Source organism: Motacilla alba, chromosome 1, assembly GCF_015832195.1.
Source record: "Motacilla alba alba isolate MOTALB_02 chromosome 1, Motacilla_alba_V1.0_pri, whole genome shotgun sequence".
In the NCBI taxonomy this organism is placed as follows: domain Eukaryota; kingdom Metazoa; phylum Chordata; class Aves; order Passeriformes; family Motacillidae; genus Motacilla; species Motacilla alba.
In genome coordinates this window covers 60,052,668-60,072,123 of record NC_052016.1, presented here as the reverse complement: position 1 = coordinate 60,072,123, position 19,456 = coordinate 60,052,668, and positions in this window count along the sequence as shown.

Sequence of the window (19,456 nt, the reverse complement as noted above, 5' to 3'; positions counted from 1 at the left end):
CATTCCACAGAATCACAGACAAGTCACAAACAAAACCTATCAGTAATTTTAATCACATAATTCATATATCTGGGCTTTACAGATAAATCTTCTGAAAAAAATTCTTCTGCAAGAAAATAGCATGTTTATAGTAGAGAGAATGAATGAGAAGATGTGTTGAAGCACGCTCTCTCATTAATTTCTTTATTGCCACATTTTTTTGCATGGTTTTTCCTCAAATAAAATATTTCTGAAAGTGTTTTGTAAAAGGAAGTGTTTCAGGGAAAAAAGGGACAGTTAAGAATATTACTTTTCCACTACCCACAGAGAAAGCAAGAAAAATCTCAATGGTTCCAAGAATCCATTTGCACAATTTTTCCTTTGTCCATTCAATTGCTACATTTGGTAAAATTTTATATTTGTGTATGACTTCACACAGAACAGAGGTGAAGAAGGTGGCAAGCACTCTTGATTAGGTCTATTTCAGACACTTCATGTAAAGATTAAATTTTAGAGAAATGGGTTTTCTGCTCCTCTAACTGCTATTTATTAGATTATGTTTTGAATAGAGCACTCTTGAATGTATTAAATATTTACCAAAAAAAAAAAAAGAAAAGAAAATAAGCTCCTAACTACATAGGCTGTGAACTGAGCTATGGGGATGTGGGATGGCATATGGGACCATGCTTGTAGGGACATCAGTAAGGAGCTGTATATATAAGGTGCTAGCTATGTGTCTTACATACTGGCTGGTCATTAATAGTGGAACTTGAGCAAACTGAATCTAATACTCTAACATAAAAGGTAGAAACTCCCAGAAAACCACTGTATTTTCACACAGGTCCTGCCCACATCCTCTTCCACCTCCCTCAAGCAGACACAGTAGAAAGCAGAAATTGAGACAGAGAGAAAAATACAGATTCCTGAGAATTTATGGAAAACCTGTTGCCTTAAGGCAATTGTGGGTTTATGGACCTTGGCTTAAAGCCTCATTGATGATGTGGTGTGAAGAGAGAGAGCACGTTTCATTTATATGCCAGACTTCCCTAGGCAGGATTTGAGGGTAGGACTAAAGTTCTGCTTTCTCTCAAATCTGACAATTAGGTCAGCATGGCTGTATTCTTTAGCTATTCAACCTTTGCTCTCCCTTCCCCTTTCTTCTTTTTCACCTTTCCATTCTAGGTTAGGCCAAGAGTGCCCATGTCTTAAGGTTAAAAATATTATCAGCTTCCATGTGACATGGTTTTCAGCACAGCATAAAACTCAGGGCCCAGCCTCCTATGTATGTGAAACTTCTGGAAACCAAAGCAACATTATACCTTAGATTGCCTAAATTACCTGTGAATCAGACACAGAGAGACAGATTCATAAGGTGATGATAGTGGAACTTGTGCCAATCCAGACACTTTTGCAACACCAAATTAGATTCTGACCTCAACCATTTTGTAGGGGCTGTCCAATTAATTAGCAGGCTGAGGATAACCCTACCCTGTACTGGCAAATCTAAGCAGTAAAAAAGGCTTCAAGGAGGCCCTCAAATGAAAAATACAGTTAATACTCAACAGCTCTTTATTAAAACATTTAAAATTTGTATTTGCTTTTCACTGTTTATGAGGCCTTTAGGGTATTGTCTCTCACACTGTTAAATTTATGACCTTTTCTTTTTTTTTTTTTAACTTGGCTGTTGAATTATAAAATGAAAGGTTCTGAAACAAGAAAATGATTGGCTTGTGTTATATAGTTAGAGAAATTCAGAGAAGCAGGAACCAATCTGTATGAATGTATGTATAATATTCCTAATTGATACAAAAGCCTTGCCTCCATTCATCAGCTAATTCACCTTTCCTTATTCTGGTCCTCTAGTTAATTTAAACCTATCACAATTTTAGAGCACAGAGAGCAAAGGGAAGGCAAACTGGTGGCACACATGTCAGATCTGGCACACATGCCAGAAGAGGACATTTCATGTGATGTGAAGGGTTCTGCCACCTTTGGCCTAAAGGTTCATCCAAGCCTCCTGGTGCCACTCAGTGACAACTACCACCTTGTAACAGTGGAAGTTAATACAAAAAGGAACAGAAGATGAATGTACAACAGGATTACTCTTTCAAACTAAGAACCATGTTGTGAGCTACAGTTAACACACAGTGGGAAGGAGAAAACCAGAATTATGTAGAATTTCCTTCCTGATCTACCCCATTTTGGCTACCCTCAATCTGCAGTTTTTAATTCTGGTAGAGAAACAGAGTGAAGTAACATAATAAAAGTCATGTTCTCTTTCATCAGGTACCAAATGTTCAGTCTTCTAAGAAAGCATAGGCCCAGGTGTGTCCATTTTGCACTTCTCTTGCGCCACACATGCAGACAAAAAAGAGCAGAGTGTCTTCCACCCCAGTGTCTCAAACATTCAAGCAATAGAGAATTTCATTGCCCTGAGGCAAAACCTGTAGTCACTGAAAAGGTGAGTGACAGATGAGCTTTGTAGCCAGAGATTTTTTCTGCTATAGCAATAGAAATAGTACATGTAAAACACAGCATCAGCTAGCTCTTGCTGGGATGTCTGGGGAAGGCAGCTGCTGAGAAGAAATGAAAATCATTGGTGTGCAATGTAAGGTGCATTTATTACACCAATGTACCAGTTCAAAACTTCACATAATTGATTTTATTTTACAGTCAAAAATTTGTCATTTTACACTTTAATAATACTTTTCTGGAATGTAATGTTATCATGATTTTGGGGTTTTTTTATGCCTAGGCAACTTTTTAGGGGAAACTAGATTTAATTCTTGGTAGTTTAGCATTTTTTCAGATTGTTTACAATTTTTCTCTATATTGTAAACCTGCAGTAAAAACTATTTTTAAATGCAAAATTTGCTATATACATTTTCAAGGCTTTTTTGTTTTATTTATTTATATGACCACTTAACTCAATTACAGTCAAATAGCATCCAGATATGAGTAAATCTATGCATAAACATAAAACCCAGAAGAAATCCTAACAAAACTGGGCAGATGGCAACACATGTTGTCATCTTAAAACATGTTTGGTCCAGGTCTCTGATCTGGACCAAGACTGTGAAAATGCATGGCTGGAATCTCTTCAGCTCACACAGAAATGAAGACACCACCAAGGTTTAGCATTCTTCTTTCAAATCCCAAAATACCCTGGAAAAAGGTTGCTCTAGCTTCCAACAAAGCATTCTCTTCAACCTCGTATGTGGAAAAAAATAGCAACTTATTTAGCCTCTGCAATGGCTGCAAAACCTTTTACAAACACTTAGAAATGTTTGTTGCTTTATGCTTACTTTGCTTAAAAACATGATGGTGTTTCAACCACAAAATTAATCTCTGGAGCCGATATCTAAGGAGATATCTCCCTTCTTTTGGTCAGGGGAAAATATCCCATGGAACCTGCACACATTTTGACCTTACCTGAACTCCTGATAAGCAATCTCAGAGTGTGCAAGTACGTGCAGTTTCCTGTTATGTGAAATTAAAGGAATTACTGAATGTTTGCTAACCAAGGTATTCAGTCACTAAGGTGATACATGAATGACATTATTTAACCAAAAGAATGCCTGTCATGGTAGATTGCCAGAGGGGAAAGAATGATACCAACTTAAATCTTTTCAGCAGCTATGAAGTTCTGTTTAAAAGCATCTTTCCTAAAATTGTCAGCGTTGGAAAAATATCTTTGGTATAATTTGTGTGCACTCTGTATTTCAATGGTGAAGTCCTGCAGGTTTGCCAGGTGACTGGCACATGGATGACTCTGCTCTAACCTGCCTTCATGAAAGGCAGATGAAGGCAGAATTGTAATATTTGTTGCAGGATTAAAGTGTTCAGGATAATGGGCGTAATCACACCAAATTCCAGTGAATTTGTCAGCCCAGTGCAAAGGTTAATTGGATGTTGCTATAGATTTTGGGACTTTATTTAAAGGACTTTCCAAAAATAAGGGATTATTTTGTAGATCTCAGCAGGGAAAGTAGCTGACATAACAGTCCTAAAGCTGCCAGATGGTATCAGCCATTCATCATTGCTCAGTCAGACAGAATTAGACCCCAACATTTATATACAACCCAGGAAAATGTCAAGATGCTTTGCAGATGAAAATAAGGTTCATCTCAGCATCCCTGAAATCACTGAAAACATAAGAATGTTCTTTTCCCTCTGAGTGCTCAAATTTGAGGGAGAGGAATTCCAAGGCCTAGGGAAAAAAAAAGTGAGTGGATATATGTAAACAGCTTTGTTGTAATCAAGTATTTGCACATCAGGCTCTATCATATTCTTTCCCCCCTAGTAATTAATGTGCTGTAAAAAAAACTTTCTCACCTATCCATGGCTCTTGTCTCAGTACTTCTTGTAGCAGGGTGCTATCACTTTACTTTGTGGAAGTAATGATCACATCAACAAGCAACAGGCAGAAATGCACCATCTAACAAAAGATTCTCATTGTCTGAAGTGATTGTTTCAAAGCATAACCACTGAAAAAAAAACATGGGCATGTTTCTGCTTCTGATATACAGTAGTTTATAAAATGTCAGGCTCAGAAGGCAACATTAATAATCCCTTAGTCATTTTCTTCTTTCTTTCTTTCTTTCTTTCTTGCCCTGCTAATTTGCCCCTCCCTTTCCTCATTTCCTATAGCTCTCTGTTTGTTTGCACTGATCTCAGATTTTTATTGCACAGGCCCCAGCAGTACAAATTAATGTAGCACACAACTGTAGCTCCTACTTGTTTCAATAATATTTATAAAGTTAATCTACTTAAATGGGTTAATCAATCCCAAAAAGGCAATTCTGCCTTCCTAACAAAGTGATGATATTACTCCCTTGTCAACAATTTGAAGGCGTCTGTCTTTTCTTTGTTTCTGTTTTTTATGCTAGAAATAAGGATATGCTAGAAATAAGGATATTTTCTACCTGTATTCCATTAAAAATAAAAATATTCAAAGTACTCAAATATTTACAGATGGTATTCAAACGACTTAAGTTTGTCTAGAGGTCACGTTCTTAGTCCAAACCAATTGTCCAAAAGTCAACAGAGAGATAGACCAGCTGCAAAGAGTTGTCCTATTGATCTAAGGTGTTTACCTTAAGAGAGGATAAATGGCTCTATAGAGATATAAGTCTCTGCTAACAGCAGAGGTTAACTTACAAAGTAGTTTAGACTAGATGCCTATTTCAGGTGATGAAGTTCAGAGAAATAACAGAATATTTCTCTGTGGGTCTCTTTGTCTCCTGCCTCTCGCACACTTGACCGTGTTACTAAAATCCATTATGGTGTTTTCAGGGGAAAAAAAGTTCTAGAAACTGTGTTGGGTTTACAGGGCAAGGTTTTGGCAGTGGGAAGGGGGACTGCAGGCATGGCTGCAGTGAGGAGACACCAGCAGCTCCCCCATGTCAGACAGAGCCAGCTCCTACTAGCTCCAGGACAGACCCACCACTGGCCAAGGCCCAGCCCATCAGTGGCAGGGGTAATGCCTCTCTGAGAATGTATTTAAGGGGTAAGAACTGCTGCAAAACAGCAGCTGTAGAGAGAAGTGAGAAAATGGGAGAGGAGTAGCCCTGCAGCCACCAAGGTCAGTGCAGAAAGAGGAGAAGGAGGTACTCCCATAATGCAGACCATGGTGAGGCAGCTGCGCCCCTGCAGCCCATGGGGGTCCATGGTGGAGCAGAGATCCACCTGCAGACCATGGAGGACCCCACACCAGAGCAGGTGGGTGCCCCAAAGGAGGCAGTGACCCACTGGGAAGGTTGTGCTGGAGCAGAATCCTGGCAGGGCCTGTGTCCCTGTGGGGAGAGGAGCCTATGCTGGAGCTAGTTTGCTGGCAGGACTTGTAACCTCATGGGGAACCCATGCTGGAGCAGCTTGTTCCTGAAGACTCTTCCACTCTGTGGAAGGGACCTATGCTGAAACAGCTTGGGAAGAACTGTAGCCCATGGGACAGACCTACACTGGAGTTAATGAAGGACTATTTCCAGTGTGTGACCCCTGGCTGGAGCAGGGAAGAGTGTGAGAAGAAAGGAACATCAGACACAACATGTGACTGTAGCCCCCATTCCCTGTCCCTCTGTGCTGCTGGGATGGAGGAGTAGACAAGTTGGGAGTGAAGTTGAGCCTGGATGAGGGGAGTGGTGGGGAAAGGTGCTTTTAAAGTTTATTCATATTTCTCACTATCAACTTGTCATTAATTGTCAGCTTGTCATTAATTGTCACTAAATTGAATTATTTTCCCTGAATTGAGTCTGTTTTGCCTGGGACAGTAATTTCTCTCTAATCTTCCTGTCCTTATCTCCACCTACAAGTTTTTAATCTTATTTTCTACCCCATTCTATTGATGGAAAGGAACTGATAGAGCAGCTTGGCGGGCGCCTGGCAGCCAGCCAAGGTCAACACTCCACATTAACTCAGTTGATACTTTTCCTCTGATAGTGGCCATCATAAGTGAACCAGCATTTAAGCCAGCATTAATCTTTGGTAGTCACACACTGGTATCTGCTCTCACATATGTATGCAGAGAATAAATATCCTTTGAGATACTCTAATTTAGTTCTGCAGATGAGGAAAATACTTTTAATACTTTTCCTTTGCTGATGGTTCTTCTTTGCTCGTAGTGAATTATCTCTTATTTCTTAGTGAAATTTAAGGAGAATTCAAAAAGTATCCAGTAAGGTCAGTGGGTTGCATTTTTGTTGACAAGCGATTTCAGGAAACTACAATACAGTTAGGGAAAGCTGTTGTTTCAAAGAAGACCTGTTATAAAAGAGCTCAGCTGGCTGAACTGAATGGTTTTTTAGATCGTGTCACCAAACTCAGACTTTTAGCTGTAAAATTTACAATACTCCTCCTTCATTTTTTTTCTTGAAAAGTTTCCAAATAATTACTTCATAGCCAATATTATGTTTCACTACCTCATCATTTCATGCTTGTTCTGAAATAATTGCAAAAAGCACACTTTACCATCTATTTTATCTGATGATATGCTTAATAACTGACATGCAAGTGTGGTGCCTAATGCAGGGTAAGCAGGTACTTGCCTGAACGAGATTTCTCCATGTGCCTGCTAAAGAATGGAATGTAGATGGCTCTTTGCTTCCTCCTCGACAGGCTGCAGCTCTCTAATCCTTACATTTCAGCTCTTAACATGGATGCACACAAGACAGAGCAGGCACAGTACACTGCCCTAAGTAACTATGCAGTTAATACCGCAAAATCCTAGAATTGAGAGGCTCAGTTTCTGAACACCACATTGCTAGAAAGATATTGAGCAGCTGAAGATTGATCAGAAGAGTAATATAAAAAATATGAAAAGAGAGAAACAGTTTATGGTGGAACAACAGGAGAAATTTGAATACTTTGACTAAGGAATGACTAACAATAAGATGTGATAAGTGACTCAAAATATCTAAATGTTGCTATAATAATAGGTAGAAGGTTAATATAACAGTATAGAGAATAACTGAAGGTAAAAAGATGAATTTAGATAACGAAGCATGTGAGCAGCCAGGTTCAGAATTCATGTCAATAAATTGTGCTCAGGTTTTCTGCAGTCTTCAAAAGCCATGAAAAATAGAAGGAAAACACAGTGTACAAATTGCACTTAGTTTGTAAATTCTCTAGTTAGCAAAATTTCCTAAAAAATTAATATAGTAAATCTGGAAATTGTAAAAAAAAATATGTATGGTGTACCTTATAGCCCACAGAAATGTCATTTAAGTTTATAAAGTGATACAGGTAAAATTTGAAAAATTAAGAGATAGCAAATGAGGCAGCAGATGAAACATGGCATGGAGATCCATGATAGAACTCAGGGCAGAATCAAAGATTTGATTTTTCAGAGAAGGTATAATGTGATGAATGGTGCTTCAGGATGATCGGCGATGAATTAGGTTATCAACCCATTCAGTTTACTTCTAGTACAACTTGTCATTATCAAGGTTAGTTTGACTAGGTACTGCTACAGAGAAGGCACTTTGCCCTTCTGTTATGTCCAGAAGTCTGACAGAGAAGAAAATGCAGGTGAGGAGGGATAAAACCTAGATTAGGTGACTGAGAACCAAGATGGACATTGCCAGTTAAACCATGTGCATAGATGTATGTGTTATATTTGTGAAGATGAATAACTAAACTCTTATGGAAAAAATGCATTTATTGATATTAGGACAGTATTATATATTTACTAATCCCAGAGAAATTGATTTATTCATAATGATTCTTAAAAATAATTTACCTGGGTTGTGGGAGTCATAATACTTTACCAGAAATCTATCTACCCTAAGTTCCTAAGACTAATACAGAGAAAGTGACTTCCCATGCTTTCATTATTTTAATATCTGTTAACAAAAATAAAGATTTTCAATCGTGTGTTTTCAGGCCTTTCTATTGCAACAGTCTTTGTTGCCACCTTCTGGTTTTAGTAAATATGGGTAGCTCCAAAACGGCTGAGCCACATACTGTAGCTGTCAAGTAGACACGTTACCAAATCTTACCAAATCTCCATGTTCATTGTGCATACAATGCAGCAGCAGGTTTTGCTTACTCATTCCTTGTCCCCAGGACAGAAAGTGTCCTTTTCACGCAGGAAACACAGGCAACCAGAGAGAAAAAACCCATGACCTAAAATCGTAGCAGTCAACTCAGACTATAATGCAGAGTTTAAACTTCACTAACTGAGCTCTGAAACAAATCTGCGTGACAAAAATCTGTGGTTGTTCTTGCAAACAAGCATTTACATGTATTAGAAGCATTTATAATAGCAATTATGCTATTTTTGCATGTCTGTATGTAAAAAAGGCTTTCTTAACACCGAGTTTATTTTGAAGATAATGTTTAAGCAGATAAGCTAAAAATGTTGTTCTTAATCAAATGTAACTGCCAGAGGCAAATGCTTCTACCTGTTGTACGAAGGCTCTAATCTAAGCAGCAGTACACACACAAAGCACTTGAAGCCTGGACTCCTGATCCAGATGCACCTCATGTTGTGCATCTGGAGGACTGGAAGCAGAGTGCCACCACCTGCTCTGTGTGGATGTAGAGTTATGCCAAACCTATCAACTGCTAACCTGTTTTTCTACCAAAAACTTAGTTCAATCGTGATTCAGCTCCCCAGAGAGCCCAAGTTTGATTCACTGGATGTGGCATTGCTGTTGATTATTACTGTTCTACTCACTAGAGTGCTCACACAGTCCAGACAAGAGCTGCCATAAAATTCACTAGACAGGCAGCAAAGCAAGTTGCTCCTGTTGTCCACCTGGGCTTCTCCAAGCAATGCAGGTAATACTTTCAGTTCTCAGAAATGATGTGTAGTCTTCTATGCTATAACTCTATGGTATGTTAAATATAATTTCATTTCTTTTCTGGTTTTAGAGGATTACCTCTTATGCACAGCAAACAAGTTCTCCATGTCTCAGTAAGTACAAATGAAAATAATGATTTCTTAGAGATAAGTGTGTGGGATTCAAGGAACATAGTACAAAGTACAGAACTATAAAAAAAGGTAGATAAGAGTTTTAAAATTCTTGTACCTTGTTAGAATTTGCGTAAACTTAGAGTGGAGTTTATCCCATTTACCCAAACATCTTAAAGTTAGATATCTGGTCAAAGTTGAATACTCCTTCTTTAGTTCTTCAGGACTGAACTAAAGATCTCGAGAGGGCAGTTTACTTCATCCAAAAATACATGTTCAGAGCACAAGGTATCCCACATGTTTATGTCAACAATACAGTATAAAAGCCTATACAGCAAACCTTTCATAGACACCTAGATTTCATATGGTTAGAGGAAGAGGCTATGGGACTTAACACTGAAAATTTCTGTGTTTTTAGTTTAGGGACTGATATTATTTTATAAATACAGATTGCTTTACTTTGGGCCCTTAAACTATACAAAGTTGTTGTTGTTGTTTTTAATGAGGAATACATGTCCGATTCAATGTCAGGGTTATATGTAATATTTTTGCTACAAGTTTGTGTACGTTTTTGCACTTCAAGTTTCCTTATATGTGGCAGGAGAATGTATATGTGTAGATTCAGAATAAAGCCATAGTCCTAAGACCCATCAGATATTTGTCTTCCTCTGCTTTGGCCTTGGTGCTTTCCCAGAGCTGTGCCTGCATCTCTTTGTATAGAGATTTCCATACAAAGGAACACAACTTCCTTTCTAATACCATGAGAATTAGATCATATGTTTTATGCTGCTCTATTTCCATATAGAACTTTGCATTCATAATTGAGAAATGGAAATGATGATATTTATTTCCCCTCTTACTTTCATTTTAGAAGCTGAGCTCAGATGCAGCTCATCAGTCACAGTATAGAGAGAGCCAGTCACAGAAAAGGTAAGGACACATCCACAGCTTCACAGTTCCAAGAAGTATTACTATAAGGTAGTACAGGGAGCTCTGCTTTTTTACTTCAGGCTTATAGGAGGTGTTTTTTTCCCTTCCTCCATTACTGATATTCCCATATTTCTATCCAACATTCCCCATCTCCCAAATGTCACTGTGCTCTCCTGGGTGCTGTACAAGCAGCGCCTGCAACGTTGATGCTCTTAGGATCTGTTATGTTACATTGACCAGACTATTGTTTGAAGAGTTTTCATGAAACCCTTGGGTGTTATCTCAACTGATCCTCATTGTGTACAGAGCATCCCTGAGTTGCTTCCAGGAAGTTTCACTCCCACTGCACAAGCCCAATGGAGCTAACGTGCGTGTGAATGGCAGGTGTGTCCAGAACCTCAAGCTGACTGACTGAGCAGTCTGACCGGAAATGACAGGAAAGATAAGAAAATGTACCGAAATATCATCCAAATGGGGGGAAAATGTGTTGCTGGAGAAACCATGTGCTGAGTCCTAAAAATACCACATGGTTTGTAGTATTCATTAGAATGCAGGACTAGATAGAAGAATGAAATGTTGTAAAATACTACATCTGCATGTGATGTGAAAGTTCCTTTTGTCCTATGGCTTTCCAAAACTCCAATGTTAGTAAGCTATAGTTAATTTGATCCACTCTCTGCAGCTAAGATGCTATTTCTGCTTCAGAAAAAAATAGTATTTCGTAACTTTCCAAAGCTATCATGGAAATATGTAAAGCAAATGTGTTTAAATTGCCCGTCCTTATGTTGAGTCATGTCATGTTAAAAGTACCTCTTATGTTACAAAGAAGCTTTGAGTGACATAGGCCTCCTTGTGTTTGTTTCTGCATACTTCTTCCAGAACTGTCAAACTGAGTTCCCTTTTTTTGTATACCACAGCCTAACCCTTGAGAGGAGAGGGCTTTGAGAGCTGTCTAGGGCTTATGCTAACATTTCTCTATTACAGCTTGCTTTTTTTCCTAAAAACATAGGTCAAAAAACAACTCCACACAGCCATCTTGGTGTATAATACATTATATATGTGCTATTGTTAGATGACTGAGGTTAGGAACGATGATGCTGATACCCTCATGAGAAACAAGAGATGAAAATTCAGACAGCAGCGTCTCAGGAAATTCTTGTCTGGGAACTTAATGTCTGAACACACTGAGCTGGAAGGAATTCGTTGTGAGTGGCCATGAATGCCCATACGAGCCTCCCTACCTACAGGGAGAGTGTATAAAAAACGTACTGGTTCTGGGGTCAAGACATGAATGAGGAAAGAAAAGCAGGTCAGACATAGGCTTGGTAGGTAGGAGATAGATGGCTCGTTATTTCACTGGTCATGTCCACCATTCAGTCAAGTTCTGGGGACGGAAGTGAAACCCACCAAAAGCAGGTTCCAGCTGGAGAATTTCCACAGATGGAGCAGTTTCGTTAGTACAGACAGAGGCTGAAAAGCTATTTTGGTTGCAGAATAGTAGGGCCAGATAAACCTCCATGTCAGTCTTTTGGATGCAGGGAAGTAAGTGAACATGCTTTTTGTTGAAGAAAAGGAAGGCTGCATTGAGCTTTTGCAATCTTGCCACACCAGGAGTGGCATGTGGCCTAAAGACATTGAAGTTATTTACTAATATATATATATTTTTTGAGGCTATATCCATTATTTGAGGATTATAAAGTTGAAGTGAAAGCTGTAAAAACATTTCTCTATTTGAAAAGAAAATTTTTAACCATAATTTTGGTTCCTACTTTATAATTAATTAATTACCCTCATTTAAACTAATTGCTTATCCATCGCTCCATGATATCCCTAAATGTGTCAGTTTCTAACTCATTCAAAAGGAACAAAGCAATGCCATGTGCTTTTTGGAAAATATATTTCCCTTAGGGTGTAGTTCTAGTGAGTTTTTCACCTTGTGAAGCCATCCCAGCAAAATGAGAATAAAAGGCTACTCAAATGCAAATAGTCTTTTAGAAAACAAATAGAAGAAGCAAGTGACCAGAGAAGGGACTTTTGGAAAAGTTTTCTTAAAAAGCAAACACACAGAGGTGTACTGCTGAAATCTACATAATGAAATGTGCAAAGCAATTACTGTTAGAAATCATAGAGGAGTGTGCAGATTAATATGAAATGGTTTGGTTTTTTTTTCCTGTGAGGTTTATTCTGCTTTTGAATCCCGTGATGTTCCAGAAAGGTGCATGCCTTAGAATATATTTTCTGGTGTTCCTGAGCATCTGGCACAGGAGCAGGATGAACTGTAAGAAAAACAAATTGCTGGTCTGAAATCCTTCTTCAGAAACACCTGCTTAATAACAACATACAAAAGAAACTGTAGTGTTATGGGAGTCACCAGTTACACATCAAATTCCCAAATGTTTCACTTAGTGGCTCTAAGTCCCTTTGATTTCCCCTGGCATGCTGTGGGAGTACTTTGAGGAGGCTGAATTCTTGGCTGAATATGGCTGAAGAGAGATCGGACTGAGAAAACAGAAATGTAATTTGTTAGTATGAGTTTTTCATTGCTTTTCACCGACAAAGTTTTAGGACTTTAAAATCTAGAGATAAAAGATAGTACACTCTTATTCAACCAAATGAAATGGAGATCAAAAAATCTAACAGTTAACAGAGGGAGTTAACCTATTACTTCAAAAAACATTAACTCATGTAAAAAAAGTTGTTTTATCTCACAGCAATGTCATTAGCTGAAATTTATTGTTTAAATTTTTTTCTGATTTTTAGAATCAGGAATACCATGAAAGGTACATACCTTCCTTTAATGAAACTTCTTCAAAAGGTGTCTGTCTTTAAATTTATTTATTTCATATCTCTTTACTTTAAAAAAGCCTGCACTACATGTGCCAGCTTCCTTTAGGATTTAGTGAGAGTGATGATACTGTGAGAAAAATCTATGAGCCAAAATTTGAACATGACTTTCATGACTTAAATTCTGTGGTGAAAGGTCAGAAAGAACCCTGGAACCAACTGAGTTGGCCCAGATTACACCAGCAATAACTGAGTACCTGTCCTCTAGCCAGGTAAGGCCGTATGTTAGGTTTGTTAAAGAAGCAGCAATGCCGAAAGAGAGAATATGTTACTGCCAGCACTGATTTAATTGTCTGCTCCAGCTGCTGCTGCTCTGCTACAAAATCATGTCTCAGCACAGGGCTTGCACCAGGTTGTGGTAAAAAGACATAAACACAAGAACACATAGCAGGTGCTAATTGCTCTCCTGTCACTGTAGCACAGAAACTGCAGTTTGCCTGCTGTTTTTGAAGTATCTTTGCAAGATGAAACTCCAACACTTTACTACTTCTGCTGCTATGTTACAGCTCTCAGATCTGACTGCTCTCAGGTTTAACTGTGGAGTTTGAGTGCTATGGAGTGGGCAGACATGAACTCTACCACCTGTCCCCAGTTCTGGATGGTGACTTTTGATACTGATATCCACAATAAAAAGCAGAAAGATAAAAGCAAAGCATGGTAAGCAAGCAATTTGTGACCATGATTGCTTTGGGTAATGTATTTTCCATCCCTTTACAGACTATTCTGAATTGTCAGAGCCCTGGGTATTGGGGCTGGATTCTGCTTAAAGTGTGTCTATAACATGTCACACAGGTGACTTGGAACATGTGTGAGAGATATTGTTCAGTGAGGAATGGGTTCATTCAGCTACTGCTGTCAGCATATTCTTTACCCTTCCAGGGAACAGAAAACTCAACTTTCTCCAGTCTATCTTGCATCTTTCTGCAAGTTCTCTTTCCTCTTTCCCATAATTCTTCCTTTCCATTCATGGCCCCAGCCTTTTACACTTGAGGAAGCAAAATTTGATTTTCCCTCCCCTACTTGAGGCTCTGAGATGGTCACAACTGTGCTCAGCTAGTGGATTTTGCGGAGTTGCTGAGGTTACTAGTGCAGGCTCAGGGATGAATGAACATGGTGTGTAGCTTTCAAGAGCTGGATTTTACTCAGTCAGCTGAAAGTGTAGGCAGAACAGGCTTCTGTCTCTGCTCAGCTTTGTAGACAACCCAAATTCTACCTCACCGATGGAAAGAGATACTCATATGAAGGGTAAAGTGGATGCAGGAGGGAAGAAAGAAAGGTGAAGGAGTGCAATGAGGCCAGATGAGGAACTATTTTGGAAGAGATAGAAGAAATAAGACATGGGAGTTGAGATATTTTTTCAGAGATTTAAAGACAAAATCAAATCTCAAATATAATAGACATTTGAAATTTGAGATGAACCTGAGGCAGGCACTGCTGAAGAAGGACCAAGGGAATAGAAGAAAGAGGACATACAACAAGTCTGTGTGAAAAATGTCTTGTGGAAAGAGAATTGGGAGAGTGTTGCTGCTCATATAAGGCATGATCAATTTAACTTTTTTTTAACCTAAATATCTAATGTATTTAGGCTATATACACATAAATTCCAATGAGGTCAATGTAACTTTAGGTACCCAAATATCTCTGCCTCTGATCTTATGTGCTTTATGTGCTATTTTGCTATAATCCAAAGTTTGCAATCTGATTTAACACACCTCTAGACATTATGGCTTTGCCAAATGGACGAAAACAGGCCTTAAAACCCATGAAAAAATATTGATTATATTTATGGACTAGTGAGGAAATAGCACCCTAAGGGTGGATATTGGTAGCGGCAGCACCTCAAGAGCAATTGTTAGTTATACAAATCAGATGGAACAGGTCACTTCTATCACAAAAGCATAAAACCCAGCCTCAGATCCCAATCTAAAGTGCTCTCACATTTCCAAAACATAAAACATCAAATGGAAAGGAACAACAAATGAAACAACTCTTGATTACAGAGGAACAAACCTTTTAAATCTGGATTTAGCCAGGGATCAAACAGGCTTTACATTGCACTTGAATATGGCATTAGGAGAGTAACAATGAGTCATGTCAAGGCCTGTCTCAGTCTGCAAATCCCATGGTCATCAAGGAAATAAGCCTTTCCCTATTCCTCTGTGTCTAATAAATCTGAGGAATGTGGGATGATGTCTCAGAAATTGTAGTCTTCTTTTGAAGGAAGCAATAATTTTAAAAATGGTATATGTTGTAACAGAAAAAGGAATTTAAACATATGAAAAATTGATTATAAAAAGATTGGGAAAGCTTGTAACTAGCATCCTCTCTCCCAGCAGTTTTTGCCCAAAAATAGAATGGATTACATGGTGGGTTTCTCCAAAATAGAATGGATTACATAAAAGGCTATGGCAGTGCTTGACAACTACAGAAGTGGTATAGAATCTCACCTATTTTATGTCAAATAATGAACATTCTTGTCAATTTAATGTGGTGACTGAATAATTCCACTAGAAACATCAATAATCAAAGAGTAATTCATTTTGACTATAGCTCTAAAACAATAAATAGCTTTGACAATACTTTACTGTATGTAGATAATTAACATAAATAATTACAACAAAGTCACATGTCTAGTGCAATGCAGTGTATATCTTGAATTAAATGTAGGCTGAAACCAAAATAAAAACTTGGCACCTTGGCAAGACAATAATATAAGTGATACTAAAGTTCTGTAAAGTATTTATTTTACAATTTAGATCATTTTACAATGAAATATTTGCCATGCCCATATTTATAAAATTCTACCTTAAAAAAAAAAAAGTGAGTTTAGATGAGAGGAAAAGCATTATTTCTGTAAGTGGCTTTTAGTAGCAATTCAATACATGCTATTATGCTGAACTGATTCAAGGCCAACTGCACCTTGCAGTGAAATAAATGGGTCTCACCTCAACATTTTCAGAGAAGCTGGTACTGCCATCCTTAATTAAACAAGGTGCTTTTGAAAAAGACCATGGTTTGCTACAAGTCCTGAAGGCAAATGTATACAGAGAACCCACACAAGATTAAGGAGCATCATTGCACCCAGATATTCAGCAATAACTTGATAATCTTGGTGATAAAATTGTGACCTTACTTCTAACCCCGTGTCATATTTGGACTTAGTTACTGGATATTTTAGTGTTTTCTTTCCTCTCTGGGTCTTTTTTAACCAGATCAGTGATCTGGTTCAGTTCACTGCATGGCAGCATAATCATTAATTTTAAGAGAAAGAAGTCAACAGGGATTTGTGGACAGCTTCTTGCAACAATAACATTGTTTCCATCTTCCAAAATAAAAAGGAATTAGTGCAGTCTGACATTTCCAAACTTAGCAGGGCTTTATTCTTAAGGTCTAAGATTAAAAAAGAACTGGAGAATTGGGTAACAATGAATATGCGTGTGGAAAAGAGAGCAGTGTTACATGCCAAAGAAATGGCATAGACTCCAGTTTATGGTGAACTTGCTCCACACTGCTGGCTGTCAATGCCTGTCACTGTAACAAATGACAATTCCAGGGTAACTGAGACAGAAAAATCCTGTATCTGCTTCCAGTGGCCTAGCCAAACCATATTATCTCACCTCCAGTACACTGTTAGCAAAGGTAGAATAAAATACAGGTCTGCAAAGCCCTTTGTCCCCTTCTGATATAAGTGTAGATGAAAGGAAGTTACATGGAGACACACCTTACAGCAAAAGTAAAGCACTCTGTTTATGTTTTGTTTCATAGATCAGCAGTTATTTACAGCACAGATACACAGAGTTGAAAACTTCTGGACTACTGATTTAAAGTCTAATAGGGAAAAAAAAAATCTCACCTTTCTTATATAATGTGAAGAGGCAAAATTCAAGGCTTATGTACCTGGACTGATTCCCAGACCCTGGAAGACCTCTGAAATATGGCTTCCTGCACTCTCCTGTTAAATTTTTTTCTGCCCAGAATGTGTAGGAAGGCACAAAGTTATCCCAGCTTGCAGCAGTATCTAACAACTGCAGTAGGGAATGTGACACAGTGCTTTCCCCTGGTGATGCCGGTGTCAGATTCACCTTCCCAGGCCTGATTAGGCTGCTTTCTTCCTTTGCTGTGGAAATCTGTGTCCTGGCTAACACAGCGCCTGGGGCTGCAGACCAACTAAGCCTCCTCTTTCTTCCTGCACACAAAAGACTCACCTCTCTCCCAAAAGAGCAGCTTCATTACTTCCAGCTCCAACTGAAATGCAACTTTGGGACTAAATGCTTCTCCAAGCTAGCTCACTGAAAGACAAGCTATGAATCTCAGGAACAGTAATAGCACTTGAAATAGAGAGGAACAATCTTATGGGGATATATCTAATCACAGAGTCTGTGATCAAGGGAATTTTTAAAGAAGAATTCAAGAGAAAATAATACTGTGTTTGATACTGTGTCTTCAGAATCAATAATTTTTTTCCAAGCAAAAGATTTGCTTCAGATTTTTCTGGTGAAAGTTGTTTCTCTTATGTTCTGATAAGGCCACTTGTGTGAAGTTAAGCTTCCTGGTGATCACACATACCAGCTGCGCTCTGTCACAGGGCTTCTCATGAAGAAAATTTCTGACATTTCACCTCTGTAGCAGCCAGCTGCAGACTTATGGCTTCATGTTTGGCATGGACTGAAAAAACCAAAAACTGTGGTCTGCACTCTGTATTTCGCTTTACTGAAAATATTCCAGGAAACAGAGAATATGTTGAGTAGAGTCTTAAATATGAATGGAAGATTTGCATCTGCTATTAGAGCTTTAGGCAAATTGAAAAATAAAATGTTTAAATTGCAAAATATGTTTTTGTTACAGACATTGGAGAAATCTGCTTTATTGCTGTATAAATTTATAAATTTAGTAGGGAAAAATAATCAAACCACCTAGAGATGATGTCTGTCTCTTCCTAGGAGTGAGATTTCTTAAGGGCAAGAACACCTGCAGGCTGTTCCAAATCTCTGGTAAGATGATTAAAATCATTGTCTATGACAAAGGTCATGCTGTGCAGGAGCACAGCAGGGAGAGATCATTTTGTGTAATGCTCTGGTTTGCACTGGCACTAAAATTTTGGATCATGACTGTACAGAGGCAAGTATCAGTGGCCCTTGCTGCAAATTATTCCTAACTTTTAAATGGTCCACGTTTTCCTGTGGTATCCTGAATTAGGGCTGTTTAATGCATTCCTCTTATGCAGACACACAAACTAATTTTGCCAGATTCTGTAGGTCTGGTCTGTTTATGCCACCTTAGGTGTAGCTTTGTGAAAAGGCTTTGTTTAAACCACAAACAGAAGAGCTGAGTTAGTCCAAGGTAGATACCCTGATTTCTGTCTGAAACACAAATAGGAACACTTTAGAAGCTCTTTTCTATTAATCTCCTATCTTTGGATCTCATCTTCTGTGATTGTCCTTTTCCCTGAGACATGACTTCCTTTGAGATCTTATAAAAGCCCCCATAAAAAGAGGTGCAGGAAAACATTTGAAATTTCTGGAATCCAGCTTTTCAGATGGAAAAGCACACATTCAGTCCAAAGAAATGGAACAGTGAGATCTAGCTGTGATAAACCATCAAAACCCGGTTTTCAGATACAGTCTGTGTAAATACCCTTCATCCACAGAACAAACACAGTGTCAGTGATAGTAGTACGTGCCTGAAATCCAACGCTGTCAAGGTTTCTTTCCTCCCAGCACTGATAAGCTGGTGTGCATTCCTGTACAATCTACTTGGAAGATTCAAATTACACAGTGTTTGCTAAATCTGACACTTGGCCAAAGAAGTACTTAACAGAACTAATACAGGGACCAGTGATCAAATGACAGGGTCTTGAAAAAGTGTCATTATCTATTTGGTGAGTGACAATTTAAGCCTCAGTTTGCTGCTGGTCTCTTTTGAAGAACTGAGGCTCCAAAACCATAGTTCATAACTTGCTCATATCCTAAGAGCCATTAATTAATTGTTCATACAGGCATGGGATTTTACAATACTACCCCCCTTCAAGTTAAGTGCAAAAATCTCCATTCCTTTGAAGCGAGGAAGTGTGCAACCAGTAGAAAGATAGTGTTGCTATTACGTGGTGATAAGAAAAGGTCACCAGTGCAGAATCCATATAAGGTGTACAAATTTTTATGAGAAATAAACATTTTGATCTTGAAGAAAAGATTGACTAAGAGTAGCAGATGTGGCTCTATAATACTGTCCTTTGTTTTGTCATCAAGATCAGAAAAAGGGTGAATTTTTGATCAGTCAAAATGCAGGAAGAAT